At 48.8% G+C, this 15,051-nt stretch overlaps 1 long non-coding RNA gene across 2 annotated transcripts in view; it reads left to right on the top strand.

Annotated features, from left to right (window-relative positions):
* LOC103879545 overlaps window positions 1–14,740 on the top strand; it is a 132,633-nt gene extending 117,893 nt beyond the window's left edge. The window contains exons 1-3 of one of the 2 annotated variants that reach the window (XR_640211.4): window positions 1,486–2,424; window positions 3,942–4,121; window positions 6,762–14,740. This is a non-coding gene — a long non-coding RNA (uncharacterized LOC103879545). Of the gene's footprint in view, window positions 1–1,485; window positions 2,425–3,941; window positions 4,122–6,761 lie in introns of those variants that run through there. The other variant, XR_004180008.1, reaches the window with a different exon arrangement.
* Window positions 14,741–15,051: the final 311 nt, after the last annotated feature.

Genomic DNA, 15,051 nt, shown 5'->3' on the forward strand with positions numbered 1-15,051 from the left:
CAGCATGATATGCTGGAGCTCCAGAGAAAGGGCAGGGGCCAGGCCTCAGGGCCTCTGTTTCCTCCTCCTCTAGTGAGTGGTGTGCTAAGGAGGCAAACACAGAGACGGGGGGTAGAGTAGGGAGAGCGAACGGCGTGGAGGATCACCCACTCAAAGAACCGAGGTTCAGGCCGGGCCAGGAACTCTGCATCCCAGTGCCGTGCTGACCAGTGCACCCTGAGGGTCTGCAGAAGCACACAGCAGGGCGCCCTGGGGAGTGAGGCCGGGTCTTCCTCAGGAAACAGCAGGCCCCAGAGCCACAGGTTGTTTCCTGGGAACCCGCCCCTAAGTGGACTGCCCTTCGCTCCTGTCAGGCCCGGCTCCCTGACAAGTGCATTGCTGTGAAGAAACATTTATTAGACATGGTGGTGAAAATCCACTAAGGAACATCAGGGCTACTTCCCCCTCACAGGTCTCCAGCATGCACAGAAAGTAAAGGTCTGATGCTTGGCCACTGCCAGAGGTGATCAGGTGGGACCAGGTGTCCAGAGGCCTCCTAGAACAGCTTCTGGAGGGGGAGAAGCAGGAAGGAGGGAGGGGCAGCCCCTGCCCAGCAGGGCATCTCAGTCCAACCGCAGGGACTTGCCTCTTCCTTACCTTTTAATCTTAAAGATCCTAGAAAGAGATTTTCAATTTTCCTTCCTCAACAGATATGGAATGGCAGTCTGAAGCTGCTTTAAAAAAAAAAAAAAAAAAAAAAAAAAAAAAAGACATGGGAGGTGGGGTGGGGGCAGGGAGGTGCCAAGCACAGCCAGCTGCCTCAGTAGCTCCTTTGTTCTGCAAGGAGCCTCAGGGGTTGCAAAGGGCCCCACATCACTGAAGGCCCGGGCTGAGACAGAGATGGAGCCCCCACACACCACAGCACTGGCTGTGCACAGCCGCCCTCCTTTGATCACAGGTGTGTGATCCGGCTGTCATTCCACTTCAGTGACCACACAGAGCCTCTCTAGGAAGGGGACTCGACTCAGGGACTGTGACAAAGGACTGAGTGTCAGAGCCAGCTTTGTGGCCCAACACCGAAGGGATCCTCTTACTCACTGGGAGGATTGCTTTCCTTTGCCATTCATAAGGACCATGAAGACATGCGTGGTTGAAAGGACGCATGGGGAGCTCTGAGATGGGACCCACCATGGGGGCCCGCTGGCTGGTGCTGGGAGGGTGTTGGGAGCTTGGGTGCATCTGGATGCTCTTCAGCTGGGCACATCATTACTTTTGTTTTGTTTTGTTTGAGACAGAGTCTTGCTCTTGCCGCCCAGGCTGGAGTGCAGTGGTGTGATCTCAGCTCACTGCAAGCTCCGCCTCCCGGGTTCAAGCGATTCTCCTGCCTCAGCCTCCTGAGTAACTGGGATTACAGACGCGCGCCACCACACCCAACTGATTTTTTGCGTATTTTTAGTAGAGACAGGGTTTCACCATGTTGGCTAGCCTGGTCTCGAACTCCTGACCTCAGGTAATCCACCTGCCTCGGCCTCCTAAAGTGCTGGGATTACAGGCGTGGGTCACCATGCCCAGCCACATCATGACTTCTGAAACTGTTTCAGAAGAGAAGGTCCAAGTGGTCTGTTCATTACTCAGAATAACAGAGCAAATAACAGAGCCCCGCCACCCCACCAAGTAACTGTGACTTAAAATAGAGAGAGGTGGACATCTTTGCTGTTTACAACCCAGTGTTCTGTGAGACTTGGCCCCTGGCTCCCTTCAGCTCACACTTCCCCATCCCTGGGGCATGGTGGTCACCCTGAGCTCAGGATGGTGTCAGTGGCAGGAGAAAGGCGTGCCTGGAGGTGGGGTACAGGCAGGCGCTGGTTGTCTCCTAAGGAAAACACCCCACAACTGCCCGCAACTCTTCTGCTTAAATATATTATTGGCTGGAGCTCAGTTTCATGACTTCAACTACCTTCAAGAGAGGCTGCAAAATACAGTCTTTATTTTATTTCAAGACCCAAGGTTCTGGCTAAAATATCTAGCACCCTGGAAGAAGTGGAGAAATGCCAGCAAGCTCCATCACAGCCTCCTTTACCAGCAGTTTATGCCTGTCACAAATCCTGTCCACAAACAGAGCATCCTGCGCGGCTGCTGAGTTTCTTATCTCTCCCGGAATTGTCTTCCTAAAGCAATTGACTCATGTTCCTCCATGCTTTGAACCCTTCTGTGACTCTCCACTTTGGGAAGGAAGAATTGCAAGTTCCTATCCTGCCTCACAATGGCACAGAAGATTCAGACTGTGTGGTGAAGCTGCCCCACCTCCCAAGCCACACTCACCCATTTCCTTCTCAGCGAGGCTCTGGCATTCTACACCCACTACCACCACGGCTCTCAGGAGATAATACCACATTGTTAAATTCCAGGAGCAAGTGGCTTCTCGAACAAAGTGTAGACTCACAGGTAAGAAAGACACTGGCTGCCTTGGCTGCAAGACTATTGCATCTTGGAACTAGATTGTCACAGCTGACCCTGGACCAACAATGTCCCCTCCCCTCTTCCCAGCATCCTGCCACCCTCGCGTTACCTTGCTCTCTGGAAGGCAAAGTGGGCGAATTACACAGGCAGCAGGTGGCTAAGTCTGTGTGTACAGTGTCAATGGATGTGGCAGGTTGACACAGCAGATGCTTGCACAGTGTGGGGACCAGGAAAAAGGAGTTTGCACCCTGACAGTTAGGAAACCATGGTCATCCTGATGAGACAAAAGAGGATAGTCCATGTTGTCAGAAAAGGGGCATTTGTGGCAATTGCGTAGCTTTGCTTCTGCGTGAATAAGTGTTCTAAAAGTAGATTTTGTCCTTCAGATGCAAAAGAACGTGGACGAAGGGATCTCATAGCATAGACCAGAGAGTTCAGACAGGGCATTGCTTCCATAAGCACCGCAGGTCAGTCGTGGTCCTTTCTCTTCTGCTGACGAGGTGAGCACGTCTCCTAGCGCCCTGCGTTATTTCCAGAACACGCTCCTTCCATGAGGCTGACTTGGGTTACCGCAGGTTCTGCAGCACATGTTCACGCTGCTGCTGCGGGGCCCTGCCTCTAAAGCAAGTCGAGCTGGACTTAACTGAACTGGCTTGGGCTCCAAACACAGCAATGACAGATGGAAAGCTCTAAATCTCATGGCTGTTACCTCTCCCCCCACCCCAGAGCCATCGCTGCTCAGAGCCATTTCCTGAGATTCTTAACGCAAGTCACAAGCCTGTTCTGGTCCTTGCTCAGCAAGTGTCTGGGGACAGGCTTCTTCCCATCAGAGGCCTGCCTAGGCTCTGAGGATAAAGTGGTGAACGGAATGCCAGAACTTCTCACACGGGGGTCCTCACGGAGGAGCAATCAGCCATGCCTCTGCAGGTGACGGGCCCAAAGCGGAGCCTCCCGCAAATTCTAGAGACAGAAAGTGGACTCAGGGCTGCCTGAACTTGGGAGCCCAGTGTGATTATGAGGACAGAGGGTGTGGCTGCTAATGGGGATGGGATTTTCCTTTAGGGATACACAAATTTTTTTTTTTCTTTTTGAGACGGAGTCTCGCTCTGTCGCCCAGGCTGGAGTGCAGTGGCCGGATCTCAGCTCACTGCAAGCTCCGCCTCCCGGGTTCACGCCATTCTCCTGCCTCAGCCTCCTGAGTAGCTGGGACTATAGGCGCTCACCACCTCGCCCAGCTATTTTTTTGTATTTTTTTTTAGTAGAGGCGGGGTTTCACCGTGTTAGCCAGGATGGTCTCGATCTCCTGACCTCGTGATCCACCCATTTCGGCCTCCCAAAGTGCTGGGATTACAGGCTTGAGCCACCGCGCCCGGCCACACAAATGTTTTAAAATTGGATAGTGGCGGTGGTCACACAAGTCTATGAATTCACCAAAAAGCACTTCAAATGGGTGAATTATGTGGTATGTGAATTATATTTCAACTACACTTTTTTTTTTTCAGGAAAGCCTAACGTAATTTCTTGACTACTACATCTCCATTCACACGCCCTTCAATCATCCACACTTTTGTGTACGTGGGATGTTGTCAGAACCCCAAACTGCTGGACCTCGCATCCTGACACGGCAATCTTGACAGGTGACATCCCATCTGCTCGTGACAACAGCTCATCCAGACTTCAGGGTAGGTCCCTGGCTCAGTCCTCCATCCAATCCTCACTCCCTCACCCAGACTGAAAGCCCAAGCAGATCTTTCCAGCCAGCAGTGGCAACCTGGTTCCCTCTGCCAGCGGCCCTGAACACCCCGGCAGCCTCTCTACCTCCACTTCTCCTTCAGTCCTTCTCCCCTCCCTCCACGTCCTGCTTAGAGCATGTGGCTTGCAGGATGCTATTGGTCTGCGGTTTCTTGGAAGGGCCACACTGTTTCACTGTTTTCCTGTCTCTGCCCTGACTCACCAAGGTCCCTCTGCCGGGATAACTTCTCCCACACCACCTTGTCTGAATTGTTCACCGCTTCTTCAAAGACTTCCCCTCTCTCACAAGTGCAGCCTCTCCCGACAAAAGTGCAGAGCCCTGGAGCCCTGGGAATCTGTAGCCTCCATAGACTCGGGATCTCTCTCAAGTCTCCATCTGCAGGAACACTGGCTCCCGCGGGAGGAGAGCTGATGATTCTGTCCCCCGGTGGGAGGGGCAGGAAGTGGGGAAGGCTGGGTTCCTCCACCCCAGATTGTAGTTTGTTTTCTCCCAAAGTGTTGAGAATCAAGCACATCTTTTACCTCAGAAATTAATTTCCTTCGGAAAACCCCCATCTAATCTAAGCAAGGCATCCTTAGTCCTCCCATATAACTCACTTTGACTTTACTTCTTGTGAGTTAATCATCCCGGACCCCACAGGGTCCCCGCCTGGATTCCATTTCCCAGCTCTCCCACATTGACCAACAATGATGTTTTCCCCAGTCATCTCTCCCTGATCTCTAGGATTCTGCCCTGGCCATGGTGTGGGATATAATGGGGTTTCTCTTCAAATAATCTGATCATCTTTTATTCTTTAATTCCTAGTACCCGGCCCCACCTTTTCTTCTTTTTCTCCTTTTTCCTCTTTGCCTTTGTTAGATGCCTAGGCATGCCTCAGTACCAAACGTTATCAGTACCAACTTACATTCCTTTCCTTATTTAAAAAAAAAAACAACACTTTATAGCTCATTACAGACACCCCCTTCCCCTTTCTTTCCACTTTCTTTTACGTACGCACCCTATCTAAAAAAATCAAATGTTTAGCTAACTGAGATTAGTTTAGATTGTACGACCCAAACCCAGCCAATAAGGGTACAGGGGCAGAACTTGTGTCAAAAATAAAGGCTCTCGTGCCCTTTGTTCAAGTGTACTCTCATGGCAACTGGCCAAGGAGACACCCCTCTGCTCAAAAGTAAAATTGCTTTACTAAAAATCTTTTGTTCAAGTGTTCAATTTCCCTAAGGTTTTAAGCGTTATTCCTAACAATAGGAACTGATGGTGGTAGTGCCAATATCTTCATATACAAGGGGGGAAGGAAGGAAGATATGAAGGAAGGGCAGGAGAGAGAGACAAGGTGGGGATTCCATCTCTATGATGTTCATACTTTGCTTCTGAAGCCTGTATGTCGGGGTGTTCTTAGCCATAAAAACTCACATGCTCATTCCTCCAATCGGTGGGTAACAGACAGCGCGAAATCTCAGGTTAGGCTCAGCGATCATTGCACTTTGAACTTTTCCTTCTAGATAAAATTTGCATTTCAGCAAAGGCCTGCAGTGACTCAACTGAAAGACATGACTAGTGAACATTCTGTAATGATAACGGGACCACTGGAGAGGGGGTAGACAGATCTTTCACAGAAAGATCCTTCTCAAATCACAGCATTTGGGGTAACGTATGAGATAGATGTTCTCAAGAAAGCATTGTTTTCTGTGTTTTATATTATCTGCCTTATTAATCAAGTGTTTCCTAGTAAGCACATCTGCAGTTACATCGTTTATCCAATTAATGAAATTGGAAGTAGGTCTTGGAGAGGACGGAGGGGTTGGGGGAGTGGAGGAAGGCCCTCTCCTGTGCCGAGGTGCTCACAGATCGTCCATGGGTCTCAAGGCCCCTGTTGTAGATGGTGGTAAGATCTGTATACAATCTGCGGAGAGAGTTTCACCCTGGGGAGTTCCCCGAAACATTTGAAAGACATTAACTCCATGGGCTGGCGTTTTTCTTTGCAAATATCCCCATAGGAAAATAATAACAATAGTTAAAATGGAGGCCTCACATAGCACATGCCAGGTGCTATACTAAGAGATTCATTTCAATTATGCCACTTGGGTAAGTACGTTGTTATCCCTATTTTACAGATGAAGAAATTGAAACTTAGAAAAATAAAGTACATTTCCCAAGGTCCCCAGCCCTGGTGAGCAGTAGAGGACTGTCTGGGCTTTCCCTCCACTCCCCACGGAGCAGGATGTGGGGAGCAGAGTGAGGGGGCTCCCGGGGTGCACCGCAGATGGGACAGTGGGAAGCAGCGGGATAAACACACGAAGGAAATGGTTTGGGGCTATAGGACGTATCTATAACTCTATGAGACAATTTCCATAAAAATCACATGAGAATCTGGCTGGGGGCTGTGTGGAGGCTACGTTTAAATGAAGCAAGCTGTGCAGTCCCCGAGCCGAGCTGCGCTGGTTTGTCCGCTCTCCCCAGCAGGGTGGAGCTCAGAAACAGGCCCGAGAGCTCAGAAATCACAGAGCACAATACACATGGAATCATGTTTTTCTTAGCCTAATGCTTCAACATACGATTTCTTTTCCAGGCAAAGTTCAGCTGTGTCTGGTCTGATTCATTTGTGAAGTCAGAAGGGCATTGTGCTTGGAGCTGGCAAAGCACTTCATCCTGTATCTCTGAAGGCTGGCTTCCTCCGGTGGCCACGAGGCGCCCCTTTCCCAACAGTGGGTAGGATCCAAAGTCAACTTCTACCCAGCGGAGGGAGGCCAGGTAGCTGGGCCCACGAGGGTCTGCTCTTGAGCCTTTCTGTGAGAGCCTGGGCCTGGTGTCACCAAGAGGACAACAGCCCTTTGACTGACGGTCCACTGTGGTCCACGTTAATGGAATCATCCCCAGCTTTAACTTACATCCAACAAGCATCTTAAAATACTGAGATTGCACAGGACACTAGGAATTTATGATAAAAATAACAATCTTTTACAGGATCTCTAAATGTTGCCTAGAGACGTTTCCCACCTGTGATGGTGGTATTCATAAAGTGGCCCTGACCCCAAGGAGGATAGGAAGTTTTCATGAACGTAGCTTCCTGCTTCAGTACGGAAACCTTCAGGCTGATGTGAAGATCGGGGGATGATTCAGGCCCCAATTCCCAGATCTCCAGCTGCGGGGAGGTGCAGCTTCCAGGCTCAGGGAGGCGCGTCTGTCAGTGTCGTCCTGCCCAGGCAGCTCACCTGGACAGCAGCGCAGGCACCGCGCGGGCCGGTCAGCTGGCCACTGCTCCCTCTGAGCTCATGGCTTCCCGACGAAAGCCACACCACCCTGAGGGCCCTGACTCATGGCTGGGAGAGGAACTGCATCCACGAGCCTTTCCGGCATACAGGGCTGTTCTTTTGCGTTCTGGGAGCTTCGTGGGGCATTACGATGTGATTTAGCACTTTGTTTCAGAAATGACCAATTAATTCCTTTTCAGTCTCATGGAAAGAGGCCAGTGACATGTTCTTGGAAATGCGAATTCATTGGTTTGTGAAGTCAACTTGTGAGAAAACACCAGATTAACCCATTGCGCCATGCGCACCAACGAAGATGTCCCTTTATGGCTACAGGACTGGCCTGAATATGGGCCTGGCACAGGACTGTCCTCTGGGAAGCCCAGCAGTGAAGCACTTGGCCACTGGATGTCCCCAGACAGAGGCCTGAGCTTCTGAGAGCCAGCAGGCAAAGAGGAAGACCTACTGCTGCCCCGATGTCCAAGGAGGACTGGGTGTCCCATGCTCACCATGTGCTAGCGTGGAGGGAAGAGACTGGCCTCGAGCCTGCCCAGGCTTTCCTCCCGCCCCCTGTTCTTCCACTTCTGCATGTTCATCCTTCCCAGCATCTGCCCTGTAGAAGTGTCAGGGGCTTGCACAGGGGGACTGCCTACTGACCAGTGCTCATTTCCTGAGGAGGAATGACTTGTATTCTCGTTTCATTAAACGAGTAATTAATCCAACAAACATTTGCAAACAGCCTGCTCTGTACCAAACACTATGCCAAGTTCCGGGGCTGCTGAGCACCCTGCTCCTAGCTAGGGGTGCTGGAGTGAAGCTGCAAGGAGAAGGCATTCTGAAAACATCTGTGTCATTTGAGAGGCAGAAGCTGGTGAATGGAAACACCGCCAGGAGAAAGCTGGACAAAATGACCAACTCTGTCTTTCTGGCGCAGAAAGTCCGTTTGCACCAGACCTGCATCGTGGCTTGAGGCCCTGCCTTAGGAGGGAGGCTGGGGAGAACAGGGAGATGCATTTCTAGTCTTCCCCTGGACTCCAGGTTCACCCCGCAGGGCAGGACAGACGGGGCAAGTGGGTGAGTCCTATGAATTTGAACCAAATGCACCAAGCAAATGGGATTCCAGCAGCCAGAGTCCTTTGTATCCTCTTTGTTGGTTAAATTCAGTAAACAATGTTTTGGCCCCTAAAATGATCCAAGTTCTGAGGATACCAAAAATAAATAAGACCCATTTCTTGCCCTTAAGGAGTTTATAGAAGAAACAGACTTAAGTATATTTAATTTCACAGCAAGCAAAATCTCTGCTCATATTTTAGATGTACAAGAAATATTATTTCTTACTTTTTTCTGTAACTAAATGTAAGTAATATTTTAAGTGTCCATTTTTGCAGAGTGATAGCACACCAATCCCAATACATTTGTTATTTTCCCTGTTACCCCTGGGGTTGGGGATAAGTGCTAGGGGTTTTCTATGGTGCCAAGAAATTGAGCAAGGAGACATCCATGCCTCATTTCTCTCCACTCACGTCTTCTGAGCCAACCATCATTCTTGCCAGGTCTTCACATCTGGCCCAGCTGTGTCACCACCACTTGTCCCTTGTCCCATTTGTGAAGTCCCTTAGGGGCCAGGGCAATGCTTCATTCCTTCTCTGCCTCTCTCGGACACTCGGGTGTCACTGCTGTTCCCATCCCACACTGGGTGTGGGAAATTCCGAGAAATGATCTAAGACTCTGTCTACTTATGTTTTTAACTGAAACTGCTGGCATCTCTCCACCAATCACAGCACTGCCTATGGTGGCAATGGGCATATCAAGTTGACATTTCAGAAAACATCCTGAATCTTCCCAGAGGGAAAAATAAAACATGCCTCACATAAAAGCTTGGAGAACAGAATGTCATACAGCTTCTCAATTGCTACACTATGAAGCAATGCTTTCTGAATCAAGGCAAAATGGCTTCCAGCCTAGAATTCTATACCTAGCTAACCTGTCAATGAAGTGTGAGCTTGGAGTTGTGGGTCTTCACGTGCAGAAGCCTTGGGATGCTTCTTCCCAGGCATTCTTCCTCAGGAAGGCCTCAGGAGACACACAGTTGAGTGCAATCATAAGCCAGAGGAGTGGAGGACAAGAAATGAGAACATACGGAATCAGGATGGAAGAAGGAGGACCTGAATTCACAGGACAGAATGACGGAGGCCTCAGGTGAGAGCTGAGCCACAGGCCTCGGGAACAGCCTGGCCCAGGTGGCAGCAGGGCAGCCAAGGAACCACAAGAGTAACAGCACTGATGACAGTAACAGCAACAGGCTACATACAACTGACCAAGCATAGAATGTGCATGGACTTGTTCCAAGGAAATGTTCATTTCTGTGGAAGATGTTGGGAAGGAATTTTGATAGGTATTTAGAAAGCTAAGCAAACAACAAGAAAGAGGCAATTATTGATTTAAAGAAGGAAAACTTGTGCAAAAGGAAAAGCAATCATATTATACAATGACTCAACTATGAATAAAAGTAATACAGTTCAAATAACATAAATGAGGAATACTGACTCCACCCAAAATGGCGCCATCATGATGTTGAACTGAGAGGAAGAGGTGTAGAGGTAAGGAGGAAGGAGTGGGAGGAGCTGGGAGAAAGGGAACTCCCCATCAATGATCCCAGCTCACATGGAAAACCAATACATGTCCTGGGTCATCTGTAGACTCAAATGCAGGGAGATGCAGGCAAGACAGGTGAGAGACGCTGCCAAGGCAGGTGGGAGACGCTGCCGCCCGAGAGCAGGAATCGGCAGTGGGGCTATGAGGTATGGAGCCATTATTATTTTCATTGGAAGCCTGGGAGTGCTATTGACATCTTACGCTCTGAATATGCATACCTTTGACTTTCTAAAAAGAAAAGCCATATTGTGCCAAAGGGAGAGGCAAGATTTGGTGAGAGTGTTATGATGAGAGGGGATTTCTACGCCAGGTTCAGGGCAGGGGAGATCACACACCATCACTCACATCAGGATCAGTGTCTCCTATCCCGCCCGGGGGGGTGGCATTTCTGCAGCTTCTCCCTGCTGAAGCAGGGTCTGCAGACAAACGCCTGCTGGGCAGTCGGAGCCAGGACGTCGGGTCCTCCCATCCTCCACATGGACCCACCTGAGACACTCCGGGCCTCGCCTGCTCTCACGTGGTGCCTCAAATATCCGCATTGAAGATCCATGCCTTTGAAGCAGGATCCCTCCCAAAATACAGAGGTGACCTCCTTCAAAGTGGGCACAGCCAAATGCTTAGGAATCAATTTTGGGAACCCACCACACACTTACATGCACACATGCACATAAGCCATCACGCCTGCCAGCCACAAGACGGGGCAAACTTTGCTGCAGACTTCCACCCTATACAACTACAAATCCAGACGTGGCTCCCCAGCCCCTGACTGTTCCAGGGGAGGAGGAGCTGATGCCACCCTGGCCATGGGGCACAGCAGTCCCGTAGCCTGAGGGCCCGACAGCTCACCCTGAGATGAACGTGTAGCGGGGTGTGCACACCTGCTATGACGCTGTGTCTGAAGGTTTCCCTGACAGGCTGCTCTGGCAGGCCCAGCACAAATGCCACCTACCACTGGGCTGTGATGTTTGACTCCACAGCTCATGTTCTTTCCAGGACTCCAAGCTCACCCTCAAAACAATTTTTCCAACAATTTGGAACCAGCTCCCACCTTAACCCAAAGTTCTGTGAAACCCCGCCTCAGTCTAGTGTAACGTGAAGGAGACACACTTACCCCACGAGCCTGTTCAGGGAAAGCCATCAGGGTCCTTGCTGGAGAAGCGGTGACTGCAGCAGTATTTCCTGTCAAAGGAAGAACAAACCCCGTTTCAGAATGGGGTCTAGTACCTGCTGGGGAACCCCTTGGCCATGATGCCGAGTGACAGCAGGAAAGCTCCATGGATACGTGTGTGACCTCTCCTGGGTGAGTCCTAAAGTATTCAGGAAGAACACAATCTTGCCACAGGGGAATTCCTTGAGCGCAAGTAGGGGCTTAGTGTGAGAGAGAGTTGCGTGTTTAGGCTAATAACAAAAGCCCGTAGATACTTACTGACTGGAGAAATCCTGGGGCAGCTGGTTCTAGAATTTGAGAGTGGAGCCATGCAGAGGGCTTAGAATAAAACCTCATTTTGGGCTATTTTTGGCCAGAGTGCAGAGGGAAGCATCAGCGCAGGTGCCCAGGATGCTTCAAGAGGCCTCGCCCAGTAACTTCCAGACAAAACCACAGGGACAGAACTGAAAGCAGATGCCAGAGCTTCTCCCTGCCCAGAGGAGCTTCTGAGAAACACAACCCCACCCAGATCCACTGAACTCGCATTTGCTTTTTTACAAGACCCAGGTGATTCCTTTGAGAAGTGGGCTGGCTCATCAGCTGCCAGGGTAAAGTCATTGCAGGGATAGATGGGAGCACCAAAGGGGCTCAGGGCTCCAGTAACTCAGATGCTTTTAAACTCTGAGACTTTCTGCCCCAGGCCTCTCCTAAGCAGCCTGTGCTGGACCAGGTAATTCTCATTCTCATAACTGAAGATGTTGAGAAAGGAAAGTATCATGAGCCCCCAAAATCACTAAGCTAAAGGGAAAAGTCAAGCCGGGAACTGCTTAGGGCAAACCTGCCTCCCATTCTATTCAAAGTCACCTCTCTGCTCACCGAGGTAAATGTATATCTGATTGCCTCTTTTGGAGAGGCGAACCAGAAACTCAAGAGAATGCAAAAGTTTGTCTCCTATCTATCTATGAACCAGGAAGCTCCCTCCCAGACCCACCTCTCTAGACTGAACCAATGTCTATTTTCCATGTTGATTGATGTCTCGTATCTCCCTAAAATGTGTAAAACCAGACTGTGCTCCGACCACCTTGGGCACGTGTTGTTAGGACATCCTGAGGCTGTGTCAAGCGTGTGTCCTCAGCCTTGGCACAGTAAACTTTCTAAATTAACTGAGACCTGTCTCAGATTTTCGGGGTTCGCACCACGGAGCCCAGTATCGTCCCTCAGGTGTTGTGGTGCGTTTTGTTGTTGTGGCTGAATGATGGATGCTAATTATTGGACACTTTACACAACCGCTTCCCTGTTTGTACTTCAAAAGCCCTGGTTCCATTTTCTTCCTTCTGCCTTCTGGATAAAGACCACAGCAACCGATACTCCACAGTTGCAGTGAAGAAAAACAAGGGGGCCCCTATTGAAATAATCCCAATGCAAAATTTACATTTTGGGGAACATTGCTAATAAATGTACATTTTGAGAGCGTTTATAGGAAACTGTACGTTTCAAATCAGAGTGGATCTGTACTGCCAACCCGGTTCGCAAGCATTTGGGAAAGTCAACCCAGCGATGTTCCTTGGAAATGGCTCATTGTCATAAATTCTTCAAACAGGTTAACACAAAGCTAGGCGAACAATAAAGGCAAGGCTAAATTTTATTTTTAGAAAGTGCCATAGCTGAATTGATTTTTAAGAGAATATATAAAAGAAAGAATCTAAATCTTGGGAACTGGTAGAACCAAGTTATTTACCATTTTTACTGTTCAATTTCCGCTGGTAGAAACAGGAAGGAAGCCGTAAAGGGCCTGTCCATTGAAAAGAGACCAAAGTAGGAACGCAAATAAATACTGGAACCCAGTGGTTATGGTAACTGACAACCTCAAAGATTTTTCACATCCTCTCTGGGGAAAAGAATATTTTATGCTAATTTGGGGGGTAATGGATGGCATTTTACCTAATATGTAGATCCTAATGTGAAACTAAAAATTTCCATGAAGCAAATATTTTTCCACAGGGCGAGAGTCTCAGAAGCTAAAAAGGCAGACATGTTTTTGTTCCAGTTAAACTTGATTGATAGCCTTAAATCATTATAATTAAACTTCCAACAGTAATGGCATGCTCTCTTTTTCTATTTTCCTTGTATCTGGGGCTTCCCTGCAAGACTGGTTGTGTGAATATGGCCACGTTATTTCCTCTGGGGCAGACACGAAGGTCCCCTGTGGTCTCTGGGTTTGTTTCCTGTGTCCTGCACGAATCAGGAGTTGTATGTCCAAGGAACACCAGCAGAAACCCCCGTGAAAGGCAAGGCTCCTTGCTGCTCCCCAGTCGTCCCTCAGCCACAGGGACAGTGCGTGGGACAGGTCTGTCACGTCAGGCCCTACGTGCACCGCACCAATCAAAACAGCTGTTCCTGTTTGGCTTTTTCAACTTCAAAGCTTCCTGCTTTCCTGAACATGCATTCCGAGTTTTATTTTCCAGCGCTACAAACCATGCAGTTCCCCAAGTGCACTAAAGGTCAAGCTTTCATCCCAGGCCTAAAGGAATACACTTGGACCCTTTCCTTTTTTGTTTTCCTTTGGGGAAGTCATAAAAACAGCTTTGATAATTAGTAAACAGCCAACATTTCCCCAACCCTCGTAAAACATAAAGGCGATGGGAAAACCCAGATTTGCTTTCAAGTCTCATAGAGGCTTGTGTTCCGGGGGCCTACATTCTTCTTCTGAGTGCAAGCAAATTGTTCAAGCTGCCTTGCTGGGTCTGTCTGTATTACCTTGTCCACCCTGGAAGGAATATGACCAGGTTCAAGTTTCTGTCCTGGCCATGGCATATGAATTCACTAAAGGTAATGGGGAACTGGCCTGATTCATGACAGATTAGAGACTAGAGTTGAACTTTGGAGACTGGAAAAATTATTTGAACTTTCATTACATGAAAGAGCTCCATCTTTTTTGTGTATTTCTCCATCTTCCTGGTAAACCCAGTAAAGTCACAAGTATGCAGAAGAGCTTTTAATCGGTTTTGAATTACTTTGAAATTCTCAACCCAGCCTCTAAACTCAAGGAAACAAAAAATATTAGCAGCTGAATTTGAGTCCATGATATGTGGTTGCCTGATGTCACATCACAAGGGTTGGCAAAGTGATCACCTGGGTACCCGCACAGCCTAATGGCTCTGCAAAGAACAGGCAGGATGCAAATCCACCATGGCCACTTTGGAGCCACGCTCCTGTCTTACCTGGAGCCTTGGCTGGTGCTGAGAAGCATAAAAGACAGGAAAGAGGAGGGGCAGAGGCTGCTTCTAGCCTCCTCCAGGAGGGAAAGTTGAGCTTAGTGGGTGACAAGTGTAGGTGATCTCAAAACATGAGCGATTTCTGGTAGCATTTCATTCAAATAGAAGACAAGTACACCAAGGAAGTAGAAAATATGTTGGCTCGGTAATACCATTCAGGACATAGGCATGGGCAAGGACTTCATGTCTAAAACACCAAAAGCAACGGCAACAAAAGCCAAAATTGACAAATGGGATCTCATTAAACTAAAGAGCTTCTGCACAGCAAAAGAAACTACCATCAGAGTGAACAGGCAACCTACAGAATGGGAGAACATTTTTGCAATCTACTCATCTGACAAAGGGCTAATATCCAGAACCTACAAAGAACTCAAACAAATTTGCAAGAAAAAAACAAACAACCCCATCAAAAAGTGGGCAAAGGATATGAATAGACATTTCTCAAAAGAGGACATTCATACAGCCAACAGACACATAAAAAAATGCTCATCACTGGCCATCAGAGAAATGCAAATCAAAACCACAATGAGATAC

This window comes from Papio anubis, chromosome 19 (genome assembly GCF_008728515.1).
Source record: "Papio anubis isolate 15944 chromosome 19, Panubis1.0, whole genome shotgun sequence".
In the NCBI taxonomy this organism is placed as follows: domain Eukaryota; kingdom Metazoa; phylum Chordata; class Mammalia; order Primates; family Cercopithecidae; genus Papio; species Papio anubis.